General features: G+C 46.2%; 1 long non-coding RNA gene across 2 annotated transcripts in view; it reads left to right on the forward strand.

The window, feature by feature from the left end:
- The window catches only part of LOC110351349 (uncharacterized), a 118,833-nt gene that overhangs the window by 78,326 nt on the left and 14,611 nt on the right, over nt 1-25,896 (forward strand). For both annotated transcript variants that reach the window (XR_011804465.1, XR_011804466.1), the window contains 2 exons: nt 4,103-4,256; nt 13,481-13,668. This is a non-coding gene — a long non-coding RNA (uncharacterized lncRNA). The remainder of the gene's footprint in view (nt 1-4,102; nt 4,257-13,480; nt 13,669-25,896) is intronic.

The following is a 25,896-nucleotide window of genomic DNA, read 5'->3' on the forward strand; positions in this document are numbered from 1 at the left end:
TTCATAAGGCGGATGTGAAAACAACTTTTTTTTTTTCCCTCTTTGGGCTATGACAGCCCAGCCTGGCTGAGAACAGCCTTATTTACATCCATCTCTCTCTCTTCAGCACCCCTTGGTTCATCCTCATTTCCACTCCCTGCATGCAATAAATCTCAATGAAGAAGAGCATGCTCATGTTCGGGGCTTTGCTTTCCTCCCCGTCTGCACTCTGCAAAGGGACCCACATGCAGCGACACCTCTGAGCTGGCTCTGAACCTCAGGAAGTGTTGTCAGGAGGGAGCATCATTTACTGACTCGCTCTTTCCTCTTCACTGGGCTCTGGAGGCTCCAGCAGGGATTAATTGCCTTGTTCTCTCTGTTATCCGCTGGGCTTTACTTTAATGAGTGCTCGGAGGGTCATTCAGCATTGCTGTGCCACGCGAAGGGGCACAACCTCAGTTTCGGATTTAAGACCTGAGCCCCCCACTGCAAGGCTTGTCCCTGCCATAATGGTGGCTCTGCGGATAGCACTTATGTACAAAAGCCCACAAGGAAAGTTAATGCACTTTTTGCTAGCTTGCAATGATGCTGTGCATGTAGGACCAAAACTATTCTGTGAGTTTTTGACTTATGTCAGGTTGGATTAATCAGTGGAGAGTAAAATTTGGAGTGAGTGTGCTCTGGAGTCTGTCTTGCACCTGCTGAGCCTAATCAGTGGAAGTTATATAGCAGGGATAGAGATTTCCATTTGATCTACTTATCCAGAGCACAGAAAGAGGAATAAAAAAAAAAAAAAAAAAGTGGTCCAGGGTTTGGCTGACATCTAGTAAGTGCCTTTTGTCTACATCAGCATGTGAATGACAATAAATATCGAATAATTCCAGTGATAATTGCTGGGTTCTGGTATTTTTAGAAAACTATTTGTGGAAGCAGAGACATAGCTAAAAACTTCTTTTCCACAGGCTCCTAGAGACTAAAACTTCTCACATGTTTTAGAAAACAGCAGTAGGAAATGCTTTGTAAGCTTTTTCTCCCCCCCTTTCTTCTCACGTCTACTCATGGCACCTTTGTTTTGACCTTGGTAAGGGCTTCCATAGTTTTAGTTTCTTAGTCCTGAAATGCCTCCTGCCCTGCTTTTCTCAACTAGGGCTGCTTCTGCCCTACTGAGCTAGGAGCTCTCAGACAGAAATCCACTGTGCTAGCTATTGTGCGTGCCACATCCACTGATGGAAACGGCTAGTGCATTTGCCATGAGTACACCGGCTTTTTTAGGTATCCTGCTGTGCTTTTCCCAAGGCGTGCTCCCCTCCCAGGGAGTGAGAGCACTTCCAGCATCTTCACCGCATGCACGATGGTCATCAAATGGGATCTGCTGCCTTCACCATGCTGCTGCTCTTGTAACTGCTCCCTGGCGAGAGGTCTCCATCCTTGCTCCTGCAGGAAGAGGCTGGGTCTGAGACGGGGCGCTACAGGGCCACTATGCCCACCACAGCTCTGCTCAGGTTCATGGGGCAATTTGCAAATCTTGTTCTTGTCCTCCAGCACGGGGGAGAAGAAGGGGCCTCAGAGGCTGGGTTGACAGCCAGTCAGTAAGGTTGGGACTGGTGAGTGCAGCAAGGCTCCATTGCACATCCTTTATTGAGGAGCCTTGGGCAGTGGTGTCCTACAGGTATGTTATTAATAGCAGAAGCCTCCCTTCCTCCAAAGAACTTGGTGTTTTGTTTTTTTTCTTTCAGTTTGCAGCTCCCCAGCACACCCCACTGCATGTACCCATCAATGGTTCAGTCTTGGGGATGTGCCTGTAATTTTGGGGGGGGGAGAGGAACTCCACATGTGCCTTCCCCCTGTGCCTGTGAGTGATGGCTGGGAGGCGAGCAGCTTATTAGACTTAATGAGGGTTTGCTGCATGCAGTTATTTCACCCTGTCACTCTGCCTTGCTTTCTTTTTGAGTGTCAGCAACAGAAAGATAGGATTTATCGTCACTTCTCATGGTGTCCTATAACTGCCCATGCAGAGGAGGCTTTGCTCCTGCTTGCAATACCACACACAGCATCAGTTTAACAGAAGCAGTTACACGGGCTCTAAGTGATGAAACTTCACTAAACGGAGCCTATATTTAATAAACTTGAGAATAAAGTGTGAGCAAGAAAGGAAGGAGAGGTGGGCGCAGGAGAGAAGGAGCACGAGACAGTGAATTCCCAGTGATCATTAGCTGGCGGACTCTCTTTGACATGCAGGTCTCTGCCAATGTGCTTGTTGAAAGTTTAGTGGTGGAGACAGTGCACCTAATGGGATCTCGGGGGAGGCATCCTCTCGCCTATGGATAACAGGCTGCGAGACAAAGCTGTCAGCTCGCTCTGATTTACTGCTCTCTTGCAGCTGGGAGATAAAAGTTCGCACTTCTTGTAGCAAAGCAGGCAATGGGACTTCTTACAGCAACACTACATCGGAAACCAAAAAGGTGTGAGTGACTTCAACCCAGCAGGATGAGGAGGGAAAAAAATAGAGCAAACTAGAATAGCCTGGTGCTTTACATTCAGAATGAGCCCAGTGCATCAAACTTATTTACTGGCAAGTGTCTCCTGTAGCTTCCTAGCCAAGTGTCTGCAGAAATGCCTACCAAATTAGGCTCTTCACAGGAAAATCCCAATTTTAAAGTTTTACTTAATATATGAATATTTATTTATAAGCAGATTTCCAAATGACAGTTTTACAATTGTTTTTTTACCCTCAGTATGACGTGGCAATGGGATGTAAAGACGAGACTTTGCAGGCTTCAGTTTTATGTTCTGCTTTGTATTTCCTGCGCAGCCTCAACCAAATACAACTCTCTGCTCCTGTCCTCTCTCCCTCCTCGTAAAGCAGCCATCACGGTGAGCTCACAGCTGGCAAGGCTCTTGCAGAGATGTTTGTTAGAGCCTGAGGGACAAATGAGCACGACAGTAATGGAGACAACAGAAGTAACTCAGGAAGAGTTACAGGCTCGCAAGTGTGGCTAACTATAATGTAAGGTCACAGCTCCAAATACGTTATAATCCCCAGGAGAAGCACCTTGCTTTTAATTTTGCTGATAGCAGTTGCTAACAGGGATGAAAGGCCAGAACCAGGGCCAGCTTGAGGGCTTAGTGTTGCTGTAGGGCTTTGGCTTGGAGCGAGCTGAATTTTCCTCTACAAAGAATACAGGGGATGCGCTGGGGGCTGCTGAATCCACAGGATACATCAGTCTCAAAAAAGTTCCTGAGCTAAAAGAGGGGGCGAGGCTGCAGGTGGTGCTCTGGGCAACATGCAGGGCTAGGTGGACACTTTTCCTGCATTCATAAAAAAGACAAGTCTAAGAGTGGTTATGACAAAATTTGAGGCTAGAGAGGGAAACCGAGAGGCAGAAGGGGAGGGAACATCCTTCTGTCCTCATCACTCATCTTTCCCACCAACGCATCCTGGGGGAAAAGCAGAGGATGGGCACAGTCATCTGTGAGCAGGGGGAGCTGGGGGTGATGCCTCCCGTGGAGCTGCTGGAACAAATCTCTCTGGGCAGGTTCTCAGGTCAGCTCCCCTGAGTCTGTGTCCGGCATCATTGCTCAGGACTGCTGAGCCTTCCCTAACGTCAGGCTGCTGGGATTTATTTGGTTTTTATTTTATTTCAGATGGGTGGCAAGAGGGGAATGCTGTACAGATGACTCTGGAGTCGAATCAGTGTGCATAAACAAACACAGAGATGGGAGACATTTTTCTCTTTAATGTCAACTCGAGGCTTTCTGGAGCTGCCTATTTGTTGCCAGTCTGTAGGTCCACAAGATGATGAGGTGGATAAAATGGAATGATAAGCTTGCTCTGAAAGAGAAACTATCAACAGAGCAGTTGATTTATTGCTCTTCTCAACTCAGGTGCATTTAGGGGTGAGGGAAGGATAAATCTTCCCCCTACTTTTTTTTTTTTTGCTGCTCTTAGGTAGCCATTAACTCTCCATGGACCGTGACTTCCATTTCCCATCAGCTTTGAATTATTCAGTCTGGGACTGAACTGAACTGAAAGGTAATTTCAAGAGGCAAAAAGAGGTGGGGAGAAACCCAATATTTTTATTTAATTCTGACCATGGCTGACTTCAATTCTGTCCTTCTTCAGGACTTGCATCCGAGACAGGCTGATGGGGACGCTGCTGTGGGCAAGCAGAGATGATGGGTTTACCCAGATGGGCGAGGAATTGTGGACCAGTACTGCAAGGAAACTCCAGTGACCAGACTGATTCAGCGGAGGTACAACCAGCATTACTTTCAGGGTAAGGACTTTGATTTGTACAAACATGTAAGCTTTTTTGACCATGTTTATCTAAGGTTGCAGACACCAGAAACCCTTAAGCCAAAAGGGTTTAGGAATGCTTTGGGTTCTTCCCACAAATTCCTGCTTTGTCTCTCTCCTTCACATTGAAATGGTGCTTAAAGACAGAAACATAATCGCTGGTTCACTTGGAAAAAACAAGTGGCTCCATGTCTAGTGTATCTCCTCCAAAGGATTAAAACCCTCTCTCCAAACTGTAATAGCAATTCCCTAGGATGGTTCCAACACTGCTCCAACCATCCCTCACCCTGTCATCCCCAGCATACTTCCAGGCCAGGCACTCAAACTCCACAAAATGACCAGTTTTTACTTTTCCTCTAACCAGAGTTTTTCTCCATGAATAGACCCCAAAATTCAGTGTCACTTGTCCATTGTGAGAGCTTTGCACAGATGGCAATCCATAGCAAATACTTAACAGGGGAGCTGGCCCATGTATGACAGTTGAGTGGTAGAGAAATTTTCATGCATGCTGAGCATAAAATGCAACAACAAAACAAACGAACAAAAAAAGCAACCAACAGCAATGCCTCCCCAGACATAGTTTTTTCAACAATGGGAGAGAAAGAGAAAATTAAGGTGAAAAACCTTATTCTCTTTCAGTGCTTGTTTTACTCACATCAGAGTAGACTTTCCCTTTCTAGATAGACTTCCCCACCCAAACTTCGTAAGTCAGCTGCACAAGCGAAGTGCACAAACCCCACTGCTCAGTGGCTCTCTGGCCTGGCTGCGCTGGGGGGAGAGGGGGAATCCCAGCTCCAAGCAGTGGCTCTAAGTCAAATCTGTAGAGAGGGCACTAGAAATTAATTCAGCTCCTCATGTGCCTAAAGGTTACTGTGTGCATTGGGAAGTGCCTCCAGTGTTTGGTGGCTCACAGTTTGCTCCATGAAACTGTGGCTGGAGCCACTTTGCATACACCTGCTGTTTACTCTGCTCTTCCCCCTCCCCAGTTAGGGGAAAAAAAAAAAGAAAGATTTAATTCATGTTAATTAAAAGCTAATTGATGACAAGATGACAATACTAATATAGCAACCCTTGGTTCTAAATAACAACGGGCTGCTAAATATCACCGATCCAATTTAAAAAAGACAGCATCAGTGTTCACCTAATACCTAGTAAAAGCATTCTTGTTAGTTGTGGGAAATGATTAAAAGGTCTGGTTTGGCTGCTATGGGATGGTGTGACGAATCCCCACCTGCCATGCTCTAGCAGCAATAGATGCTCCCCAAACCCTTGCGTTTGGGCTGTGCAGGGGAAGCTGAAGCCCTGCAAGGCCGAGGGATGCGTGGCACGGGGCTGGAGTGGGGATGGCCATGGTGTGAGATGTCCGTGCAGCTCCTGCTGCTCCACGAAGGGCGGGTTGCTGCTGGGGAGGTGTCATACAGCCTGTGCACTCCCCGTCCCACGCACCGCAGCCAGCCGCACTGTGCAGGCTCTGGCACAGGCGCGGGCAGCGCGTCCAGGCCATTGCCTGAGCGTGCGGCCCTGCCCCTGGGCAGGGACAGGCACTGCGGCAGCAATCGTGCTCTGCCAGAGCAGCTTTGCTTGGGATCTTTCAAACACTCCCTGAGCCCTCGATGGGAGGAAACCTGGCCCGCCAGCCGAGGACAGGAGGCCAAAATGGGCTGTGCTGCTTGCTGGCTTCCACACTCCCCTCCTGCCACAGCCACCAGCTGAGGTAAAGAAGAATTAATGTAACTCCATTTTTGCTTGATTTTTTTTTTTTTTTGCTTGTTTTTGCTGTGAATCTGCCTTCTCTTAGCTCAGTATCCACAGCTGGTAGCTCTTCTAGCTATAGGGAACTGGAGTTGTGGAGCAGAGAAGAGGGTAAATGCAATGCAGGGAGGAACCCAGGGAGCCAGTGTGGGTAATGAAGCTGCCAAGGTATCATAAAACACAGAATGGTTTGGGAGGGAAGGGACCTTAAAGCCAATCTAATTCCACCCCTCTGCCACGGGCAGGAACCTCTGCTCCCAGCCCAGGCTGCCCCCAGCCCCATCCAGCCTGGAAAAAAAAAAAAAAAAAAAAAAAAAGGAAGTTGCCAGCAGAGCTCTGCAAATAAAATCAAAGCAGAAGGCAGATGAGATGTGTTGATGTGTTGTGAGTAACACAGGTGTGGTTTCAGACAAGTCCCTTTTGTAAGCCAGATTTCACATTTCCTCTGAGTCAAAAAATGTGAGTTTGGTAGAGAGTCTGGGTGAGACTTGTGGCTTTCCCCATGATTTTATTGCACCAAAAAATGATCATAAACCCACAAAAACACTGACTTCAGTAGATCTGCCTCTCTGTAAAAGACCCATTACAGCCCATGTAAGAACAGAGCCATGCATCAGCTCTGCCCCAGGACCTGAGAAGACGTCCGTGCTGGGAAAAAACTTGACCCATGGAGCTGAGCTCTGCCATGGAGCAGGAGCACACAGGCACTCAGCACCCCCTGCTTTGTCTGACAAAACATTCTGGGGGCAAACGTGCAGTATGAGGAGTGCTGAGCATCAGCAAGGCCCCCTCGATCTCCCTAAGCATGGGTCTTTGCAGACAGACCGAGGGGAGAACCTCACCCCCTGTGTTCAGCAGACACACAGCGCTGCTGGGTGTGATCAGGAAATCTGCTCTGATGCTCAGCAGAAGTAAGGTTTGCACATTTTGTTTCCCTTTTTCTCCCAGAGCTCTGTGCCTGATGTCAGAAGCTGAGGGTGGATAGAAATGAGGTGCTGTGGTGTGGCTGGTCCCGCTCGTGTAGCTTATGGTGGCTGGCTGTTGGGAATTATTACACGCTGCTTTAGGGTCCAGCAGTGGTAGCATTGCATAAATGTCAAATAGCCATATTTTTTGATAAACATCCCTCACAGCCACGTTTGAAAGTGGCTTCAGAACTATTCCCTGAGGGATTTGGACACTGTCCTACAGATGGGAAAATAACTGCTGGACCGGGACATTGTCATGACCAGGCAGCACCCATGGGACTCTCGCAAGCCACGCTGATCTAATCCTCATAAGCCTGACCCTTCCTTTCAAATAAAGCCTAATCCATCACACCCTGATTGTGCAAAACATTAGCTGTTGACAAATGCGGTGTTTACGGTGGTAATAACAGCCTGATGGATGGCTGGGGCTGGGGAACCGCAGCTGCAGCTCTGCTGCTGGCGAACAGGCAGCAAGTGTTTGTGCCCAGCAATCCCAAGGTGGGGGTTAGCAGCTACGAGTGCAAATGGGGGACAGTAAAGGAATTTTGCTGGAGCTTCCCTGCACAATCGAGCATTTTTGGCTGCTCTGTGCCAATGCCCTGCACTCACAGGGCCCTGCACTCACAGGGCAAGGAGGAGCAGCCAGGTGGGGCTGCCTTCTGCTGGGGAGGTCCAAGCTCTGTTGTGACAGCCCACTCCAGCAGAGATAAACTTCCATGTTAGCTTTATTTTTATTATCCAAATCATGCAAGAAAAAGCATTCACTGACCTGTTCTGCTATAAACTATAAGTGGTTCTGAAGACCATAAAGATGGACAACTTTTTAAAAACACTAGACAGACATTGCATGCTCTGTTGAGTTTTTCATTAGGATTTTTCTCTCTCCCTATCTGTGTATTTTTCACACTCACTGGATTATGAATTTGCATGCATTATAATGAGAAGAACTATAACCATCATAGGATTTTTATTTTTTTTTTTAATAATTCTTGTAAAATGTCATAGAACACACATAAACCATCAAATTCAAATGAATCATCCCAGTTTTGGTCAAGCACTTCAATGTTTATTGTGGTGGAGGTGCAAAGCAAGACTGGGCTGCAGTCTGGATTCTGCGGGGAGTTGTGGCTGAGGGAAATAACCCCAGTGGTGAGGGTGCCATGTGAGCTGGACATAAACATGAATTAAGTGCTGCAACTGTGAAGGAACCAGGGCAGTTGGAAAACTAGTACTAAAAATATAAATTTAAAGCCTACAAGAATGTATTGGAAGCAGATTTAATTGCCTCAGTAAAGGGGTAATGTGGAAATTATGGGTGTCAGAGAAGATTAAAAGTACTTCAGAAATCAGAGCAGACTGTTGATGGGTGATGGATGAATGGTAGAAGCCTGGCAGAGGTGATTGGTGCAGTTATATAGAAAATGTGGTTTAGTGACGAAAAAGGTGAGTGGGAGGCAGGAGCTCTTGCTGGGGCACAGTGTGGCCTTGGCCTGAAGCTGCTTCTTTTGGGCTTGTCTAGCTGGGACCCCCTTGCTTGGTTCCTGGGGGTTGTGCTTCCTCATTCATGTGGCTGGACAATTAACCTGTTCTTTGCAATGCACGCTGTGTTAATTTGGGCAGTCAGAGTTAATGCGCCTCACCTGGTGACAGGGACACAGGCTGATGTCTCTGCGCAGCACTCCATGTGGGCACACAGGTCAGACATCTGCATCTGCACTGATCCTTTAGGCTCCCTGTGCAGTCAACGAGCAAAAAAAAAAAAAATGTAGCCACTTTTAGACTGCAATTCATCTCATTGCTTTTAGACCTAAGCATTGCAATCAGATGAGGAACTGCTAAGGAACAACTGCTTGGGTTTCCCCAAGATGCACAGGAATAAATAGAGGAGGGCAAACGGTGGAGGCGTCAGTGTTAACATATGTGGGGTCACACCAGTGTTGTGAGAAGGCCAGTAGGTAGGCTTAATTTAGCTTTGTGTAGGTCAGAGCAGGATGGCAGTGCCTGCTCACCGAGACCCTGTTCTGCTTGCACTGTGGATGATGTCTTCCCGACTGAAAAAATGGCCTCTGCAAGCACTGCTTGTTGAAATCGTTACAGAAACTTCTTTGGTGTTGCAAAAGAGGTACCGTGACTATGTGGCTTCTGTGGTCCATCTGCGGGTAAAGGATGCTTGTCACCACTCTCTCTGGAGTGGCTGCAGCGGGGGTGGCACTTAGTCAATAGGAGGTGTCAGGGGCTCCCAGAAGTGATGGAGTGTCACCGTGCTGGCAGGCAGAGGCAGATAAATGAGAGGCTTTGAACTGAAACGCAGTTGCCAAATCCTTAGCAATTTTTCTAATAAGGCTGTGACCAGCAAGCATGAGCATCACAAAGAACTTGTATCACTCAAAAAAAAAAAAAAAAAAGTTTTCGTACTATATCCCATTTCCAGAAACTGACTGCTTTGGCCAGCTCTGATTTTCCAGGGAAAAAAAAAGAAAACAACCCCTGTCCAGCAAAACAACGAAACCACGTCTGTTAAAGCTAGGTACTTTTGAATAGGCGTGACTGGCCTCAGAAACAAATGGCAATGTGCTGAGGAGAATCCTTTTCTTACTAATTTCTTACTAATATAGTGGTTTTATGGGTATGGACCAAAACACAAAGGTAGCAGATGAGGCACCGGCAGCAGGAGACGCTGTGTCTGCCACAGGCTCACAGTGTCACCTTAGCCAAATTATTCAAGCTGTGAGTGTCTCAAACTCTCTTGGTAGAAGAATATACATGTGCTTCTTTACACAGAATCACAGAATCACAGAATTTCTAGGTTGGAAGAGACCTCAAGATCATCGAGTCCAACCTCTAACCTAACACTAACAGTCCCCACTAAACCATATCCCTAAGCTCTACATCTAAACGTCTTTTGAAGACTTCCAGGGATGGTGACTCCACCACCTCCCTGGGCAGCCCGTTCCAGTGCCTCACAACCCTTTCAGTAAAGAAATTCTTCCTAACATCTAACCTAAAACTCCCCTGGCGTAACTTTAGCCCATTCCCCCTCGTCCTGTCACCAGGCACATGGGAGAACAGGCCAACCCCCACCTCTCTACAGCCTCCTTTAATGTACTTATACATAGCAATAAGGTCACCCCTGAGCCTCCTCTTCTCTAGGCTGAACAAGCCCAGCTCCTTCAGCCGCTCCTCATAGGACTTGCTCTCCAGGCCCCTCACCAGCTTCGTCGCCCTTCTTTGGACCCGCTCAAGCACCTCGATGTCCTTCTTGTAGCGAGGGGCCCAAAACTGAACACAGTACTCGAGGTGCGGCCTCACCAGAGCCGAGTACAGGGGGACGATCACCTCCCTAGCCCTGCTGGTCACAGTGTTTCTGATACAAGCCAGGATGCCGTTGGCCTTCTTGGCCACCTGAGCACACTGCTGGCTCATATTCAGCCGACTGTCCACCATCACTCCCAGGTCCTTCTCTGCCTGGCAGCTCTCCAACCATTCCTCTCCCAGCCTGTAGTTCTGCTTGGGGTTATTGCGCCCCAGGTGCAGGACCCGGCACTTGGCCTTGTTGAACTTCATGCAGTTGACCTCAGCCCATCGGTGCAGCCTATCCAGATCCTCCTGCAGAGCCTTCCTACCCTCGAGCAGATCGACACACGCACCTAGCTTGGTGTCATCTGCAAACTTACTGAGGGTGCACTCAATGCCGTCATCCAGATCATTGATGAAGATGTTAAAGAGGACCGGCCCCAGCACCGAGCCCTGGGGGACGCCACTAGTGACTGGCCTCCAACTGGACTTGGCTCCATTTACCACAACTCTCTGGGCCCGGCTATCCAGCCAGTTTCTAACCCAACGAAGCGTGCGCCAGTCCAAGCCAAGAGCAGCCAGTTTCTTGAGGAGAATGCTGTGGGAGACGGTGTCAAAAGCCTTGCTGAAGTCAAGGTAGACCACATCCACAGCCTTTCCCTCGTCCACCCAGCGCGTCACTTTGTCGTAGAAGGAGATCAGGTTCGTCAAGCAGGACCTGCCTTCCATAAACCCATGCTGGCTGGGCCTGATCGCCTGCTTGCCCTTCAAGTGCCGCATGATGACTCCCAAGAGGATCTGCTCCATGAGCTTCCCTGGTACTGAGGTCAAACTGACCGGCCTGTAGTTCCCCGGGTCTGCCCTCCGGCCCTTCTTGTAGATGGGCGTCACATTTGCTAGTCGCCAGTCAGCTGGGACCTCCCCCGATAGCCAGGACTGCTGATAAATGATGGATAGGGGCTTGGCCAGCTCCTCTGCCAGTTCTCTCAGTACCCTCGGGTGGATCCCATCCGGCCCCATCGATTTGTGCACATCCAAGTGCCGTAGCAGGTCACCAACCAGTTCTTCGTGGATGGTGAGGGCCACATCCTGCTCCCCGTCCCCTTCCACCAGTTCTGGGTACTGGGTATCCAGAGAGCAACCGGTTTTGCCGCTAAAGACTGAGGCAAAGAAGGCATTAAGCACCTCCGCCTTTTCCTCATCTCTTGTAACTAAGTTTCCCCCCGCATCCAGTAAAGGATGGAGATTCTCCCTACTCCTCCTTTTGGTGTTGATGTATTTATAAAAGCGTTTTTTGTTATCTTTAACAGCAGTAGCCAGATTGAGCTCCAGATGAGCTTTGGCCTTCCTAATCTTGTCCCTGCACAGCCTCGCTACATCCTTATAGTCCTCCTTAGTGGCCTGCCCAATTTTCCAAAGATTATAAACCCTCTTTTTTCTCCTTAGCTCAAGCCACAATTCTCTGTTGAGCCAGGCTGGTCTTCTTCCCCGCTGGCTCATCTTTGGGCGCATGGGAATAGACCGCTCCTGCGCCATTAGGATTTGCCTCTTAAAGAGCGCCCAGCCTTTCTGGACCCCTCTGCCCTTCAGAACCGCCTCCCATGGGACTCCACCAACCAGTGTCCTGAGCAGCCCAAAGTCAGCCCTCCGGAAGTCCAATACAGTGGTTTTACTGGTTCCCTTCCTGGCCCCGCCAAGAATAGTGAACTCCACCATTTCGTGGTCACTCTGCCCAAGACTGTTCCCGACAATCACATCCTCCACCAGTCCTTCTCTGTTTGTGAAGAGAAGGTCTAGCAGGGCACCACCCCTGGTAGGTTCACTAACCAGCTGCGTCAGGAAGCTATCTTCCACGCTCTCCAGAAACCTCCTAGACTGCTTCCTCTGGGCTGTGTTGTGCTTCCAGGATATGTCAGGGAAGTTGAAGTCCCCCACGAGTACAAGCGCCGACGATTTCGCAACTTCTGTCAGCTGCCTGTAGAACTCCTCATCCGTCTCCTCATCCTGGTTCGGTGGTCTATAGCAGACCCTGACCAGGACACTAGCCTTGTTGTCCCTGCCGATCCTAACCCAAAGGGACTCGATCTTGTCATTCCTAGCCTCGAGTTCTACAACATCGAAAGACTCTCTAATATAGAGAGCCACACCGCCACCTCTTCTGTGCTGCCTGTCCCTTCTGAAGAGCCTATAGCCAGGCATCGCAGCACTCCAGTCGTGGGACTGGTCCCACCACGTTTCCGTGATGGCAACCAAGTCGTAGCCTGCCCGCTGCACGATGGCTTCCAGCTCCTCCTGTTTGTTACCCATGCTGCGTGCATTGGTGTAGATGCACTTCAGCTGGGCCATTGCCTTATCCTCCGGCCTTGCCATTGCTCCCCCTGGCACAGCCCCAACAGTCCTTGCTTCAACCCCATCCCCCTTCTTACCTAGTTTAAAGCCCTATCAATGAGCCCCGCCAGCTCCTGGCCCAGGATCCTTTTTCCCCTAGAGGATAGGGACCCGTCTACAGCCATCAGGCCAGGTGCCGAGTAAACTGCCCCATGGTCGAAAAACCCAAAATTTCTGCGTAGGCACCAGCCCCGGAGCCACGTGTTTAACAAGTGGGCTTTCCTTGTCCTCTCCGTACCCCTCCCTATCAACGTAGGGATGGACGAAAATACTACCTGCACTCCTGCTCCGTCCACTAACCGTCCCAGCCCCCTAAAGTCTCTTTTGATAGCCTTCAGGCTTCTGTCATCAATGTCATCACTGCCCGCCTGGACTATCAGGAGAGGATAATAGTCTGAGGGGCGTACCAGGTTGGGGAGCTTCCTGGCAACGTCCCTGACCCTGGCCCCAGGGAGGCAGCAGACTTCCCTACAGGTAGGGTCAGGCCGACAAATAGGGCCCTCCGTCCCCCTAAGGATAGAGTCTCCCACGACAATCACCCTTCTTTCTTTCTTGGTGGAGGCAGTCCTAAATTCCAAGTCCTAAATTACCCACCATTCAGAGGAGCTGCAGGGCTTAATTAGCATTTAGGAAGCATTTGTGTAGTGGCAAGGTCAAGAACTGATGCTATGTCAGTGCAGAAGTTTGTCCGGATTGGATTTGCTGCTCCCTGATACCTAAAGCGAGGGCTCCCGGCGGGGACTGCATTGCATTGTGCTGCTCTTCATAATCCAAACACAAAAGCTCTTTCTGGCCACAGCAGGTCGGTGACTTATCGCAGCCTTGGAGCCAGCTTAACTCCAGAAAAAGCGCGAATGGTCAGAGCACCAAGGTGTCTGCCCCATGAATGAGGCTGGATGAGCAAAGGTGTCGTCACGCGAACCAGACTGAGCAGGAGAAGGGCTCTGACCACGGCAGGACCTTGGAAGCTGCAGCCTCCTCCCTCTGCGGGTGAGTTTGTTGTGGCCTGGCAGGTGCTCCCTGTTGGGCTGGGAGCCATGAGACACTGCTGGTGCCCTGCAGGCCACGACACACTTCTATATGTTGGCTATAGTTTGTCCTGAAACCACGCTTGAAGGGTTTTTATACAGTATCAGATTATAGGATTTGAGGAGAAAAAATAAAATAATAACCCCCCTCCAAATCTCTTAGTATAATCTCAGTCTCCCCTGATACCTTTCTGAAGCTGCAAGAAGTAGCATGTAAACCTCAGGAGGCACATGTATATCCTGGATGTTTAACTCCCCTGGTGTCTACCCTTTTCTCTTCTGTGTGTATCTCCTTCTCTTCAGTTTTGGGGAAATCGTTTTATCTTTGCCAACTCATTTTCTCTGTTATTCATGCCATTCCTGACTCCAGTGCGGGCTGTCAGCACTGCACCAAAGCCACGCTGCCTGTGGATTTCCTGTATTCTTCATCTGCTTTTGAAAGCCCGTCAAAAGCTACCATAGGTAAAAGAACTGCGGGAAGCCACAATTTGGGAAGTTTTCAGAGCCGCTTGCAGCTTTTTTTGCCCGCTGCCATGCCTGACAACTTGAACTGGTGGAATTATTCATTGGAAATAAAGCATTTGAGGAATTTAGCTATTGATTGTTATGAATGATTTATGTATTATTTATACTGCTGTAGCCTCTAATGGCTCCTCACGGGTTGGGGCTGTGCCGCGTTAAGCTGTGCACATAACTGCACTAACGCAGCATCTTCAGTCGAGGCCAGCAAAACGGGCAGGGGCGGTGGGGATGGGGAGCATGGGGCAGGTGAAGCAGTCCTGGCTGGGGTGGCGAGTGGCTGTCACAGCACAACCTGCCCTGCTGTTAGCAAGCGATTTGTAGGCGTCTCGTCATAGGTGAATTGTAATGAGATATTTGGAAGAGAACAACAGCCTTTTGCATTCCTCCCATGGGCAGCACGGTAACGTGCCAAAACAGAAGGAGAAAGCTTGCTGGAAAATGTAACTGATGGGCATCAAAAGCTGGCAGTATCGAGAGAGCAGAAGGTGGGTTTGATATGTTTTACCCTGTCTGCAGGCAGGTTCCCTTTGTTGAGCTGCCCGTCTCTCGTGCTTGCCCGGTAAGTGCCGAAGTCCATCTGCACTCCCTCACACGTGTTTTAGCCTAGAGGCTGGCTTGCAAAATCAGGCTGATGTATTTTAACAGCCGGTTGTTCAGTCTGCAGGCAGGGCCCTGTGTCGGCGCTGCTTCTGGTCCCTGTGTGCCCGCTGGGCTGCACGCCTGGGCCTCTCCTGTCTGCACAGGGGTAACTCAGCCAGCATCGAGCCGCAGGTCTCTTGTGAGAACAACGAAGTGAGCTTGTGAAGGTGACAGGCACAGTCCTCACTTGGAGTGGGTGCTCTGAGTCTGGTGGAAACAGCTCACCCTCGCTGAGTTGTTAGGAAGTGAGCTGAATTTCACCCTGGCGGATGAGCATGTGCACACAGGTATCGCTGAGCTGAATGGCACGAAGCCCGTGCCAGTCCCCAAAGCAATAAAAGATGAATGACAATATCAGGAAACTGGCATATGAGTCTAAGTGATATTGAGTAGCTCCTCCTGTGCCCCATTGCCTCTGTCCAGATGACCAGCATTTTGTTTCACGGGAGCTCTGTCAGCAGCCCAGTAAAATAACCTATGGTTTTAATTAATGTTGGATAACACTATTTTGGATATGCAACCAAGCTTCCCGCAAATTCCTGACTATTCAGCAGTTTTTGCTGAGCCTCATCTCTACAAATACTCATATGACAATTACTTTTTTTCCCCCATTAAGCTTTGCTGCTTTTCTTTCAGGCCAGGAAATTTCCCAGCCTTGGTAGGGCCTTTAGTAAAGACATTTTTATTTACATGGCTATTATATTTCTGTCTTCTATCAGCATCCATCTGGCTGGGCAGTCATGAAGGTATTAATCACAGGGGTGTTTAAACACCCACTCCAGAATGGGAAATTCGAAGTTCAGTGCAGTTTTACATCAATTTTCACTGCTTCAAAATAGTATTGATTTCACTTAAAGTGGATTGAGCGCTTTGAATGTTTTAATAATTTCACCTTTTTGTATTTGTGCTGCTTTTCTTGTGACCAGCTGGAAACTTCGGTCATTTTATTTGGGGTTGTACTTAGAAAACACCCTAAGCATCCTTGTCCTGAACAAAGCTTGAGCATGTGTTTAACATGCGGAAGTTAATAGACCCCAACGAGGGAAACAGGCTTATATTTTAATAAAAAAAAAGAAACAATACCATGTTGAGCTGGTGTCTGTGTGAGGAATGGGTGTAGGCTTTCAGAGGTTGAATGCTCTCCAGAATTAGGACCTATGTACTGAAACTCCCACGTACCATGTAGCTTAACGCAACCTTAAAGTCTCTGCCTTTTTTACCCCTTAACTTCATGGAGCTGCAGTTTAGCTATAACCTTTTATTGTATGTTTTTGCTTTGGTGGATCTGCACTTTCTAAATTGTAGCTATTATTGAAAGTAATATAACATCACTGAAAAGGGATAATAATGCCAGAGCTGTATGTATTTAATGAATACCCAAAGGCCATGAAGAAATAATTTTGACCCAACCATGCCCCTGAATATTGAGTTTTGCCTGGGACTAAAGATAGATTTAAAACATAATTCTGTAGCATCTGTTCTGCTGCCATCCAGCAGCAGGGGATTTCAGAAAAAAAGAAAAGAAAGTCTGAACTGGTTGAAAGCAGAGCAGAGGGCGAGGGCAAGGAGGAAGCTGTCAGAGGCTGCAGATCCTGCAGCGGCTCTACCGGCTGCTCTTCAAGGGTGGGAGAGACCTTCAGAAAGAAACACTTTGAAGCTGTGGACCAAAGTTTGTGTTTGTTTGTTTGTTTGTTTTGTTTTTTTCTTGTTTTGAACTTCTTAGAAAATCTAACAGTTCTGATGGGCAGGAGATTGTGAGAATACCTCCCAGGAGCCAAGGTGTGAAGATTCCAAGATGAGTGGCAGCAATCCTCTTTTTTGGGGAAACAGAAAATAATTGAGAACTGCAGGGTAGTACATGGATAGAAGGGACCCGATGTAGAGTCTGTTCATAACGAGGAAAAGCCCATGTATTGTGGAAGTGAGTCCTAAAGGAAAGGAAGTATGAGAGAACTACAGAGCTTAATCCAGATTCAATCTAGTAGAGACCGAGATGGATCATGTGGGTCATTCCCTGGAGAAAAATAACCTCACATCACTGAGTAAGTGATGATCTTCACTAAAAAAAAAAAAATAGATTTCTCTAGAAAACAAACAAGCAAACAAACAAAACCTATTTTCATTGAAAAAAATGAACCTCCTCTCAGAATCAAAGGCACCATGAAGGCACAACATTCAATATCCACACAGCGTGGACCAGAGCTAGTGCACGATCAGAGCTTCCCCTCCAGCACCTCAGTTCTGGCTTCACAGGCAGAATTTGGGTGCAAAACACATGGTAACACTACAATTTTTGTTATACACTGAAGGAGAGTGTACAATGGTGCTCCTGGAAACATGGCAAAACAATGTACTCCTGTTGGTAAGACAAATTTAGAGCTCAAAACAATTTACCTCCTTTGGGGCCTTCTGATGGAACCTCAGGTTATAGGTACTTAAGAACAAAAAACAGAGGAAAGAAAAAAAAAAAAACAACAACACATTTTCTGCTCAGCTTTACTGCCTAGCTGGCTCAAGCTCAAATAAATATTAGGAAGTCCCAGAGAGCTTAGTACACAGTGTGTGAGCTCAGAGTTTTTGGGTACTTGTAGCTCAGCCCAGGTCAAACAGAATATTCAGTTTTGCCTCATACCCCAAACGCCCAAGTCTCTTTGTCACCCCAGTATCGCCCTGTGCATCATTTCCTCCTACTAAGTTAGCTGTTGCCACCTGGATGGCATGTACTTATCCCCCCAAGGATAAAGTTTTGTATTTGTGTAGCTGTAATAGCTCCCCTCGTCTCCTAAATATATATTTATTCAACACTGGTCCTCAAATTAGAGCAAGCCTCCGTGCGTAGTTAGGCATCATAAGAATAATGAGTTCATTAAGAGGTGTTGGATGGATTAAGTCATGCACAAGGCCTGGTGTTATAAGACGAGAGTTAAACAACTGAGTGTATTACTGTAATTGGAGTTACGGGAATTGTAGTAAAGGAGCACCAAAAGGTAATTTCCAATTTGGCTAAAGCCCTCGCTGATTCCCTCTGGCCACAAATTATCATATTTTTTTTCCTGAATCAGATCTCCCCCACATTTTCAAGCTCCTGTAAATTCAATGCTGTTAGAGTAATCCTTAATCCTCACACAGACCACTGGAGCTCTTTCTCTCTCGCTCTCTCTCCTTTTTCTTTTACACAAGCTCATTTGTGAGATATGTACAGCTGAGAACTTGGTCTTGGCTTCAGCTCAGGTGATAAGTAGGCACAGAAAGACAGTCAGAGAAGAAAGACAAATGAATATTTGAAACTGATTAAGCTAAAAGAAGGTTCAATCGTATAATGTTCCAGGGTTGATTTAAATACATGAAGCCAAGAAACAGCAGTGAGAAAGTGATTACAGCAATCTCCTGGGTCTGAGTGTTGCAGAAGCTAATATATGTGACACATGAGATCACTCCCAGTCCAAGATGCTCTCACAGGATAGGCAAAAGGTTGATTTAAGCTTCTTCAATTTGCTTGAGCTGGCACAATTGTACTGAGCCAAAGTTGATGGAGGAAATCTAAAGTGTACCTGTTGAGATCTGCAACTGATCAGTATATTTTCCTGATCCTTCTTGTTAACCTAATTAAGTTGTACAAGTCTGTAGGGTGACTGCTGGCCCTGAGACAAAAAATAAATTAAAAAAAAAAAAACAAAAAAAAACAAAAAAACCACTATGCTATAGGGACAACCTGCCTCTAATACAAGAGAGGTGCACATTTCAGCACCTAAACTGAGCTCCTAATGAATATGCAAAGCATATAACTGCATCTGCAGATGCTTTTGGTGAAAAAAAAATAAATGAGTGTGCAAGTAGCACGTATGATTCAGTACCCAGTCTAGGAAGCAGGCCCACATGATCTGTCACTGCTGTCTGTGTTTTTTGCTGGTCCTGCAGCGAGTGGAAAGTTTCCAAATACCTGACATATTGAGCTTTCTGTTTTTTAATGGATACGCCTCATTCCAGAATGATAATGGCATACACAGTCAGTGTTTCTACGTCTTTGCATTGCCCTCTGGGGGGAGGCAAACAAACCTTAGTGACTTTCTCCTCTTTTTCTTGATCAATCCTTTAACACATGCTACCATCACCCTGAAATGAATTCAGTAAATCATCTCTGATTACACAGTTAAAGAGCACTACTCTATATGGGTCATTTAAAACATCTTCAAGGGTTTCATTGATGAGGGCTTTCCGAAAGGAAAGAGACAACAAGAAAGATCTATTGAATTTTGAGTCACTGTATGCTGGGTGTTACATTAGAACCTAAATCAGATCCAGCATTTCACAGGGAAAAGAAAACAGAAAAGTCAAGTGAGATAAAGGGCTGTTTATCCATAGGAAGACGTGATGTGTGTAGAAAGAGCCACCTTACAAAAGGGTTAGCTGTTCAAAATGCCCCCTTAAAGAAGATACAATTAGAGCTTAATCGCTTCTCTCTTCAGTTCAAAGCTCCCACATCTCAGTTAATGAACACATATGCCAAGTCAGCCCTATCTGCACCTTGCTTATCTTGACCATTTAAACAAGCTGGCTCTGTGCTAACACTGCTGCTTGCCGAGATTGCACATCTCGGCGTGGGAGCGCTGCTCCTTTCGGCAGGTTGGGTTTCGCTCCATGCAGAGTGCAGAGGATCAGATGTAATGTCTTCCTTCTAAGGAAGTTCTAGCAATTAATTTACAAATAAGTTGATAAAAAGCTAATAGATGCTAAATTAACCACAGGAGGGCTCCTGATCTGTTCCCTGAACCGCAGGAACATGGTAGAAAATTACCAGAAAAAAAAATCAATAAAGAAAGAAGTTGTAGTCCATGAAGTTCAAACAAGGTACAATTGTTACTTGACACCAGCATCTGCTTGCATAGTAAATTAGTTTATTAATGTGTACAACCTAGCACACTGTCTTTGAGGCTGCTGTATGTTATGGAGAGGCTGGAACAAGGAGTCGAGCTCTCAAAAGCCGTGTCTATACTGGTAGCTTAAATATATCCCTTGTTAGTCTCTGACAGCGAGGCTGGCAGGCTTGTGCTCATACCATGTAACTCTCTTCTCCTTCAGTATAGGCTACTTTTTGCAGGATGCCTGTGGAAATGGCCCTAAAGAGTTGAATCCCAAATTCTGCCTGTGAAATGTCTAGAAATGGGTTTGCAGACCTGGGACAAAACTGGGGACTGCTGTAAAAATTTTGGTCAAGTAGCTGCTGAGAGAGTGCAAGGAGGAAGGTAGGAGGCTCATTAGGACCTGGAATAAGCACGGGCTTCACATTAGGGAGAGCTGAGCACTGATACCAATTCATAATTAATTGCACCGTGTGGCATTGCATGGCACTGACACGGCCCTGCCTCTAGAACAGGATCCTTTTAACGCGCTGTGTCCCAGCCTCGTCCACTTGAAGGTGTGCTGTCCTCAGTAATCTGATCTTGCATTTAACCTACAGGTAACCAAGCACTTTCCTACATACAAGACATATACACACATGTACTTCTACATGTATACACACAGATATACATAGCCATATACACACACAGATACTCCTGTACAGGCTGTGGGCTGTCAATCAGTTATACGTCTAAACATACACACATCTCACTGGATATCTCCTCACATCTAACTGAGCACATTCCTCCAGGTACGTGATCTCTGCCCTTCAGATTTTGCCATGGGCATATTCATGGGCGCATGTGCCGTGGGGCTCTTCATGGTTCATTTCGGAGCACGTTGATCCAGCAGGGCAGGAGCACACAGGTTGCTCACGTGTCAGCTCAACGCTTACAAATTGGTGCCCATCACACTTTGTCAAATGTGTTGTTTCCGACCCCAGGAGCTGCTCATTCATCCTGCAGCCCAAAGTACCAATAACACCTGCAGCACCCAAGGTCTCTTGAAAGCAGTGAAATCCAATCCCCGAAGCCTCGAAGCAGTGATGAGCAGAAAATCACAGCAGCCAGTGTTGGAAAAATAGGAATTCAGCTAAAGCAACAGTACCTTGACAACACTTGGCACTGCAAACATCACTTAACTTGACAAACAACCAGTAATAGCTACAGTGAAAATAAAGGGTTAGGCAGGTAGAGAGATAAAGTATGAAGAACATGCTGAGCAAATAACAGCCTTTTGAGAATCATCATTAGCATAATTACTAAACATAGGTAATTGCTGAAATAGCATTTGCTGGCAGCATTTATATTTCTAAATGCAACACTTTCTCTCTTCCCTACGTAATTTTCTGCTAGTACTATAGAGTGTGCTTATACTCTGCTTTTAGCCGAGAGAGAGCTGGTATGGAAATTGGCACCATCTGAAAGCTGAGGGCACAGAAAGAAACAAACATATTTAACACCTTGGAGTCCAAACATCCTTTTTAAACAAGGTTGTCATACTTGGGGCTACATGCTTTGTTAAAATCTATATGTTATACCATCAGCTCAGCAATTGTCCCAGCGCCCTACTCGATACTTGATAAGATTGGACATTCTCAAATCAATTCTCATTGATTTCTGGCTGCTGAAATAGGATAAGCATGTGACAGACACAATGAGCATTTAGTACAGCAGATCAAGCCATTCCAGCACTAGAAAACAACTTGGCTGTTAATAAAATAAAATAAAATAAAATAAAATAAAATAAAATAAAATAAAATAAAATAAAATAATAGAATACCCCCCCCAAAAAAAAAAAAAAACAAAAAAAAAACCACAAATGCTGTAACATGCAGTGAATTAGCAGAATTTCTGGCCACAATCAAAAGCATTAGCTGGTTCTACATTTGGCCACAGTGTTGAAGGTAGACCAGGTGGAAATTAAAAATACAGTAAAATAAAATTTAAAAAAATAAAATCAGGCAACAAATGAGGCTACATCTGTGAAGGGTATAGGGCAGATCTGCAATTATTTATGTTACTGTATGTGACTTAGGCACTGAGATCACGCTGTACTGGCTTATTGCAACTCTTATGGCCTGTCGCTTCGCAGGCAGGTAGGGGCTGTCAGAGGCAAGAGCTGGCCTCTGCCCAAGTAAATTACTGCTAAATAACCATGGGGAGGGGATATATGTGCACTGTTAGCTGGGAATATTCCTCAGCCCTGGAAAACAAAAGTACTACAGGGACTCAGGCTGCTTTGTTGGTTGTTAGAAATGAAGCAAAAAAGCGATTTGAAAGTAAATGTGAGGGAGAAAATGAGACCTTGTAGGAATGGCTTGGAACAGACAGGATACTACAGGGACAGCCCTGTGGAGAAGGATGGGGGAGCGGGGCCTTCTAAACCTTCCAAGGGCTAGAGAGATGCCAAGAAGTCACGTGCAGAGGCAGTCCTCACTGGCTGAAAAATCTTTTAATTTTAAAAATTGCTGTATCCTAGTTGTGAGGTTGGAAGCTGGTGAATTTCCTCCCAGGAAATTCAAACACAGTAAGCGAGAGGCTTGGTGATCCATACATAAATGCAAGATAAAAAATGGCAGACCCTTCAAAGATAAGCTAGAAAAGCCTTCTGCTGCTGAACCCTGAAAATGGTGGCATTTAGATAGATAGGCATTTCTTAAGGCAAGAAGATCAGTATTTTGCTGTCATTCATTAAGGATTTACCAGTTTTGTATTGATTTTGTTGTGGCCTCCTATGTACTTTAATTGCTGCAATAGAAAAACAAGTTGCTATACATGACATTTCCTTTCTGAGAAGCTGGCAACAGAATTGCACGAACCACTGGTAGATTCACTGATTTCCCTTGTGAGTCAGTAATAAAATGATGACTGAAACAGCTTGTCCTTTTTTCTGTTCCAAAACAGCTATTTTATTTTTTTTAAAGAACTCTTGCTAGCTGGATTTAAAAACAGAAATCTTCCTAATTGCTGGATAATATGGTAGACTTTGCTGTAGCATTTCAAGGTTATTAACTCTGGGGGGTTGTTGGTTTATTTTGAGGGACAGGCACCTGAATGCTGTTGCTTGAGCAAATAGGGATGCCCAGGCAGACAGCATCCAGGGCTGACCAAGGGCGATAATTGACAGAATGGTTTCTGGTGCTCTCAACATTAGGCTGACATGTGGTGTAACTCTCAGGTGTGTGGGTTGACAAACAAATGCCTCCTTCCTCCGGAAGGCAAGCAAGCAGCTCTGATTCAAGGTTTCGCACCTGGGAGATTTGCAGCAGCTGGAAACCCATTTGGTGTGGGGTAAAAGACATCACAGTGTGGTTGTAGACAAGGCTGATTAAGCTACCTCACCCATCCCATTTGGAGGGGTTTATTTGATGTTGTAGGCTTGGGAAGCTCTCTTAGGGTGTCCTCAGCTGAGTAGCCTCTGCCTTCCTGAAGGAGCTGCCCCACCAGCAGAAGGCATCTGCTCACCGAGTCCCACTGGGCTGAAAGGGAGGTGAAAGGAGGAGGAGGCCTTGTTTTGCTTTCCTTCCTCAACTTTCCATATTTTCCAACTTGATGTTTTAATAGGAGTTTTTCTTTGTTTAGCCATCTACTGATCCCCTCTGTCTTTCTACAGCTGCACTCCTCTCACCGTGCATTTCCAAGCCTGGTGGCTTTGTTTTGTGTATTATTAAATCTGTGACCCAGGCAAAAGTAAATCTAGAGAAGACAGTGGATGGGAAATAATGTTTCAGAGTTAGAATTCATGACAATGCTCACCATTCTCCTCAGATGGGTCGGGGTTCTGCTGCATGAATTAATGCGGTAAGGAGAGAACTACAGAGCTCTCCCTCCAGCAGCTGGTTTGTATGTGTTTGGGTACTGTACTGAGAGGTGCTACCACAAAGCATAGATAGATGAATGACCGTAACCATAAATAAAATAAACTCTGTGTGTCCATGTATAAATTCTGCAACAGCCCCATGAGGTAAATCGGCATTATAGGAATGTTTGAGATGGATAAGCTAGGCTCCCGGCCATGCAGGTGGTGATGTGTTGGAGGCAGAGCCTGGGCACTCTGTTGGGATTTCAAAAGTAGCAAGATTGCTGAAGGAAGTGGTGAGATGTTAGGGTTGGACAACTTGGTAAGAAGCAATTGTGTGCAATTGAGCAAAGAAAAGCATCCTATGGCTATAGGAGTGTATTGGGCCTTGTGTGCGTGTTTTGGGGATACTCAAAATCTACCTACTTAAAAGTGTGATTATCAGAAGCAGCAAAAATGTGCTCAGTACAGAAAGCAGAGGTGGGTCGAAGGAAAAAATGTGGCTTTCTTTGCCTTCTGCTGATCTTGCTTTGGATCAGAGCTGCTGGAAACCTCCTCAAGGAGTATTTGCAAGCTGTTTTGCATGGCCATTTCGGCACGGCCCAGCTGGTTAATGCTAGCAAATCTGGGCTGGTAACATTTCCTGAAATAAAACCCCTCTTGCCAGAAGAAGAAAGTCTAAGAACAGAAAAGTCTGGTTGTATTTTTTTTCTCTCATTGCCTATGTACTTCTCAGAGACGTGTAAACAAAGCCAACTTGTTGATGAGAAATATGTCAATCAAATTGCTGCTGAATGTTCTGGAGACAGTCATCAGTAGATGTTTTGACTAAATGTCTGAGAGCTCATGCTCTTGGGAAATTTCCCAATAGATCTGAAGGTAAACACACAAGCTCTTGGCATCTCTCCTGACTGGATGAGACTCTGAGAACTGATAATTATTTACACTTAACCTGCATACTTCATACATGCAAAGGATGTGGTACATCAGAAGGCAGCACCAGAGCATTTCATACTGGTCGTTATTAAGGACAATGTCCGAGTGAATATTTAAATTCTGTCAGGGTACTTGTCTGCATTTCAAAGGATATTACAATGCAAAACCCAGACTTTGTCATATTCACCACTAGTCACTTTGGTCACAGTAGAAATATGGAGGTAACAAAAATCAGAGAGAAATGTGGGAAGCTCTCCACCCAGGGGTAACATCATAGATGTTTGGTGAGGCAGGGAGAAGAAATCTGGTATTCAAAGCAACTTTAAGTTCCATTTAAGTCAAGTGTTTAATGATCCCCTTCTGTGAAAGGTCCCTTGCTGCTGCTGTTCTGTGCTGCTGAATGATCCTTCATGGGGTAAAACTCTGCTAAATGGAGGTTTGGGGCTTCAGGGAGGCAAGATGAATTACTGGGATGTTGGCCTCAGAAAGCCAAAAGTAAAGGTTCGCAACTAGGCACCTGAAAAGCACCAAAGCACTGAGCAGCACGTTGCCACTCGTGGTCTTGTTGCCTGCTTTTCTGCATAAACTCTGAAAATGGGGAAGGTTCACTGTGATCCATTTTTTTCCCCAAGCATAAGTACTCTTGAGCAATGACACCCAGTGCAGCAGATTACAATAGCTACTTGCACAAGAGTGTGGGCAGTGAAAGGTAATACAGAGCACTCACCAAGAAAATAACATCTTTAATCTGACCAGGGAAACACTTTCTTTTCTCCTGTATTTCTTTTGATCCAATTCTACCTGTGCAGATACGGCTAGTGTCCACTGTGCAGAGATCTTGAGGAATGGGCTGAACTCAGGACAGGAATCATCAAACAGATTTTTTTTAATTAAAAATCTCAAATTTTCACCTCAGTTAAGTGACCTTTCTGATTTACTTACCAGAAGCATGCACAAGTGTTTCTTTTTTTAAATTTGTGACACGTCTAACGAAGTGTAAGTGGTTTTGTTCTCCACTCTACATCATGGGTATGCTTGTTTTATTTCATCTGTTACAACCTGTCCCTCCCCCAGGGCACCCGTCCAGCTGGCAGAAGTATAAACAGCCATGGCCCACTGAGTAGAAAACGTATCTGTGAAATGCCACGGTATTAACCAAAATTTCATAGACAAGCACAAGGAATAAATAAGGTTTGCATATGAGAGTTTACCAGGCTCCATTAATGGAGTGAATGACCGACTTTCTGAATTCCTGAAACCTGTGGAGTTTGCAGTTGTCCATCTCAGTTAAGACTCTATTATTGGTTTGCCCAGACTTTATATCTCAATCATCAACATACAGTCTGGTTGAGAGCACCCTACTGCAGGTATACACTGCATTAGTATAAATATC

The sequence above is a fragment of the Anas platyrhynchos genome, chromosome 21, assembly GCF_047663525.1.
Source record: "Anas platyrhynchos isolate ZD024472 breed Pekin duck chromosome 21, IASCAAS_PekinDuck_T2T, whole genome shotgun sequence".
NCBI lineage: Eukaryota > Metazoa > Chordata > Aves > Anseriformes > Anatidae > Anas > Anas platyrhynchos.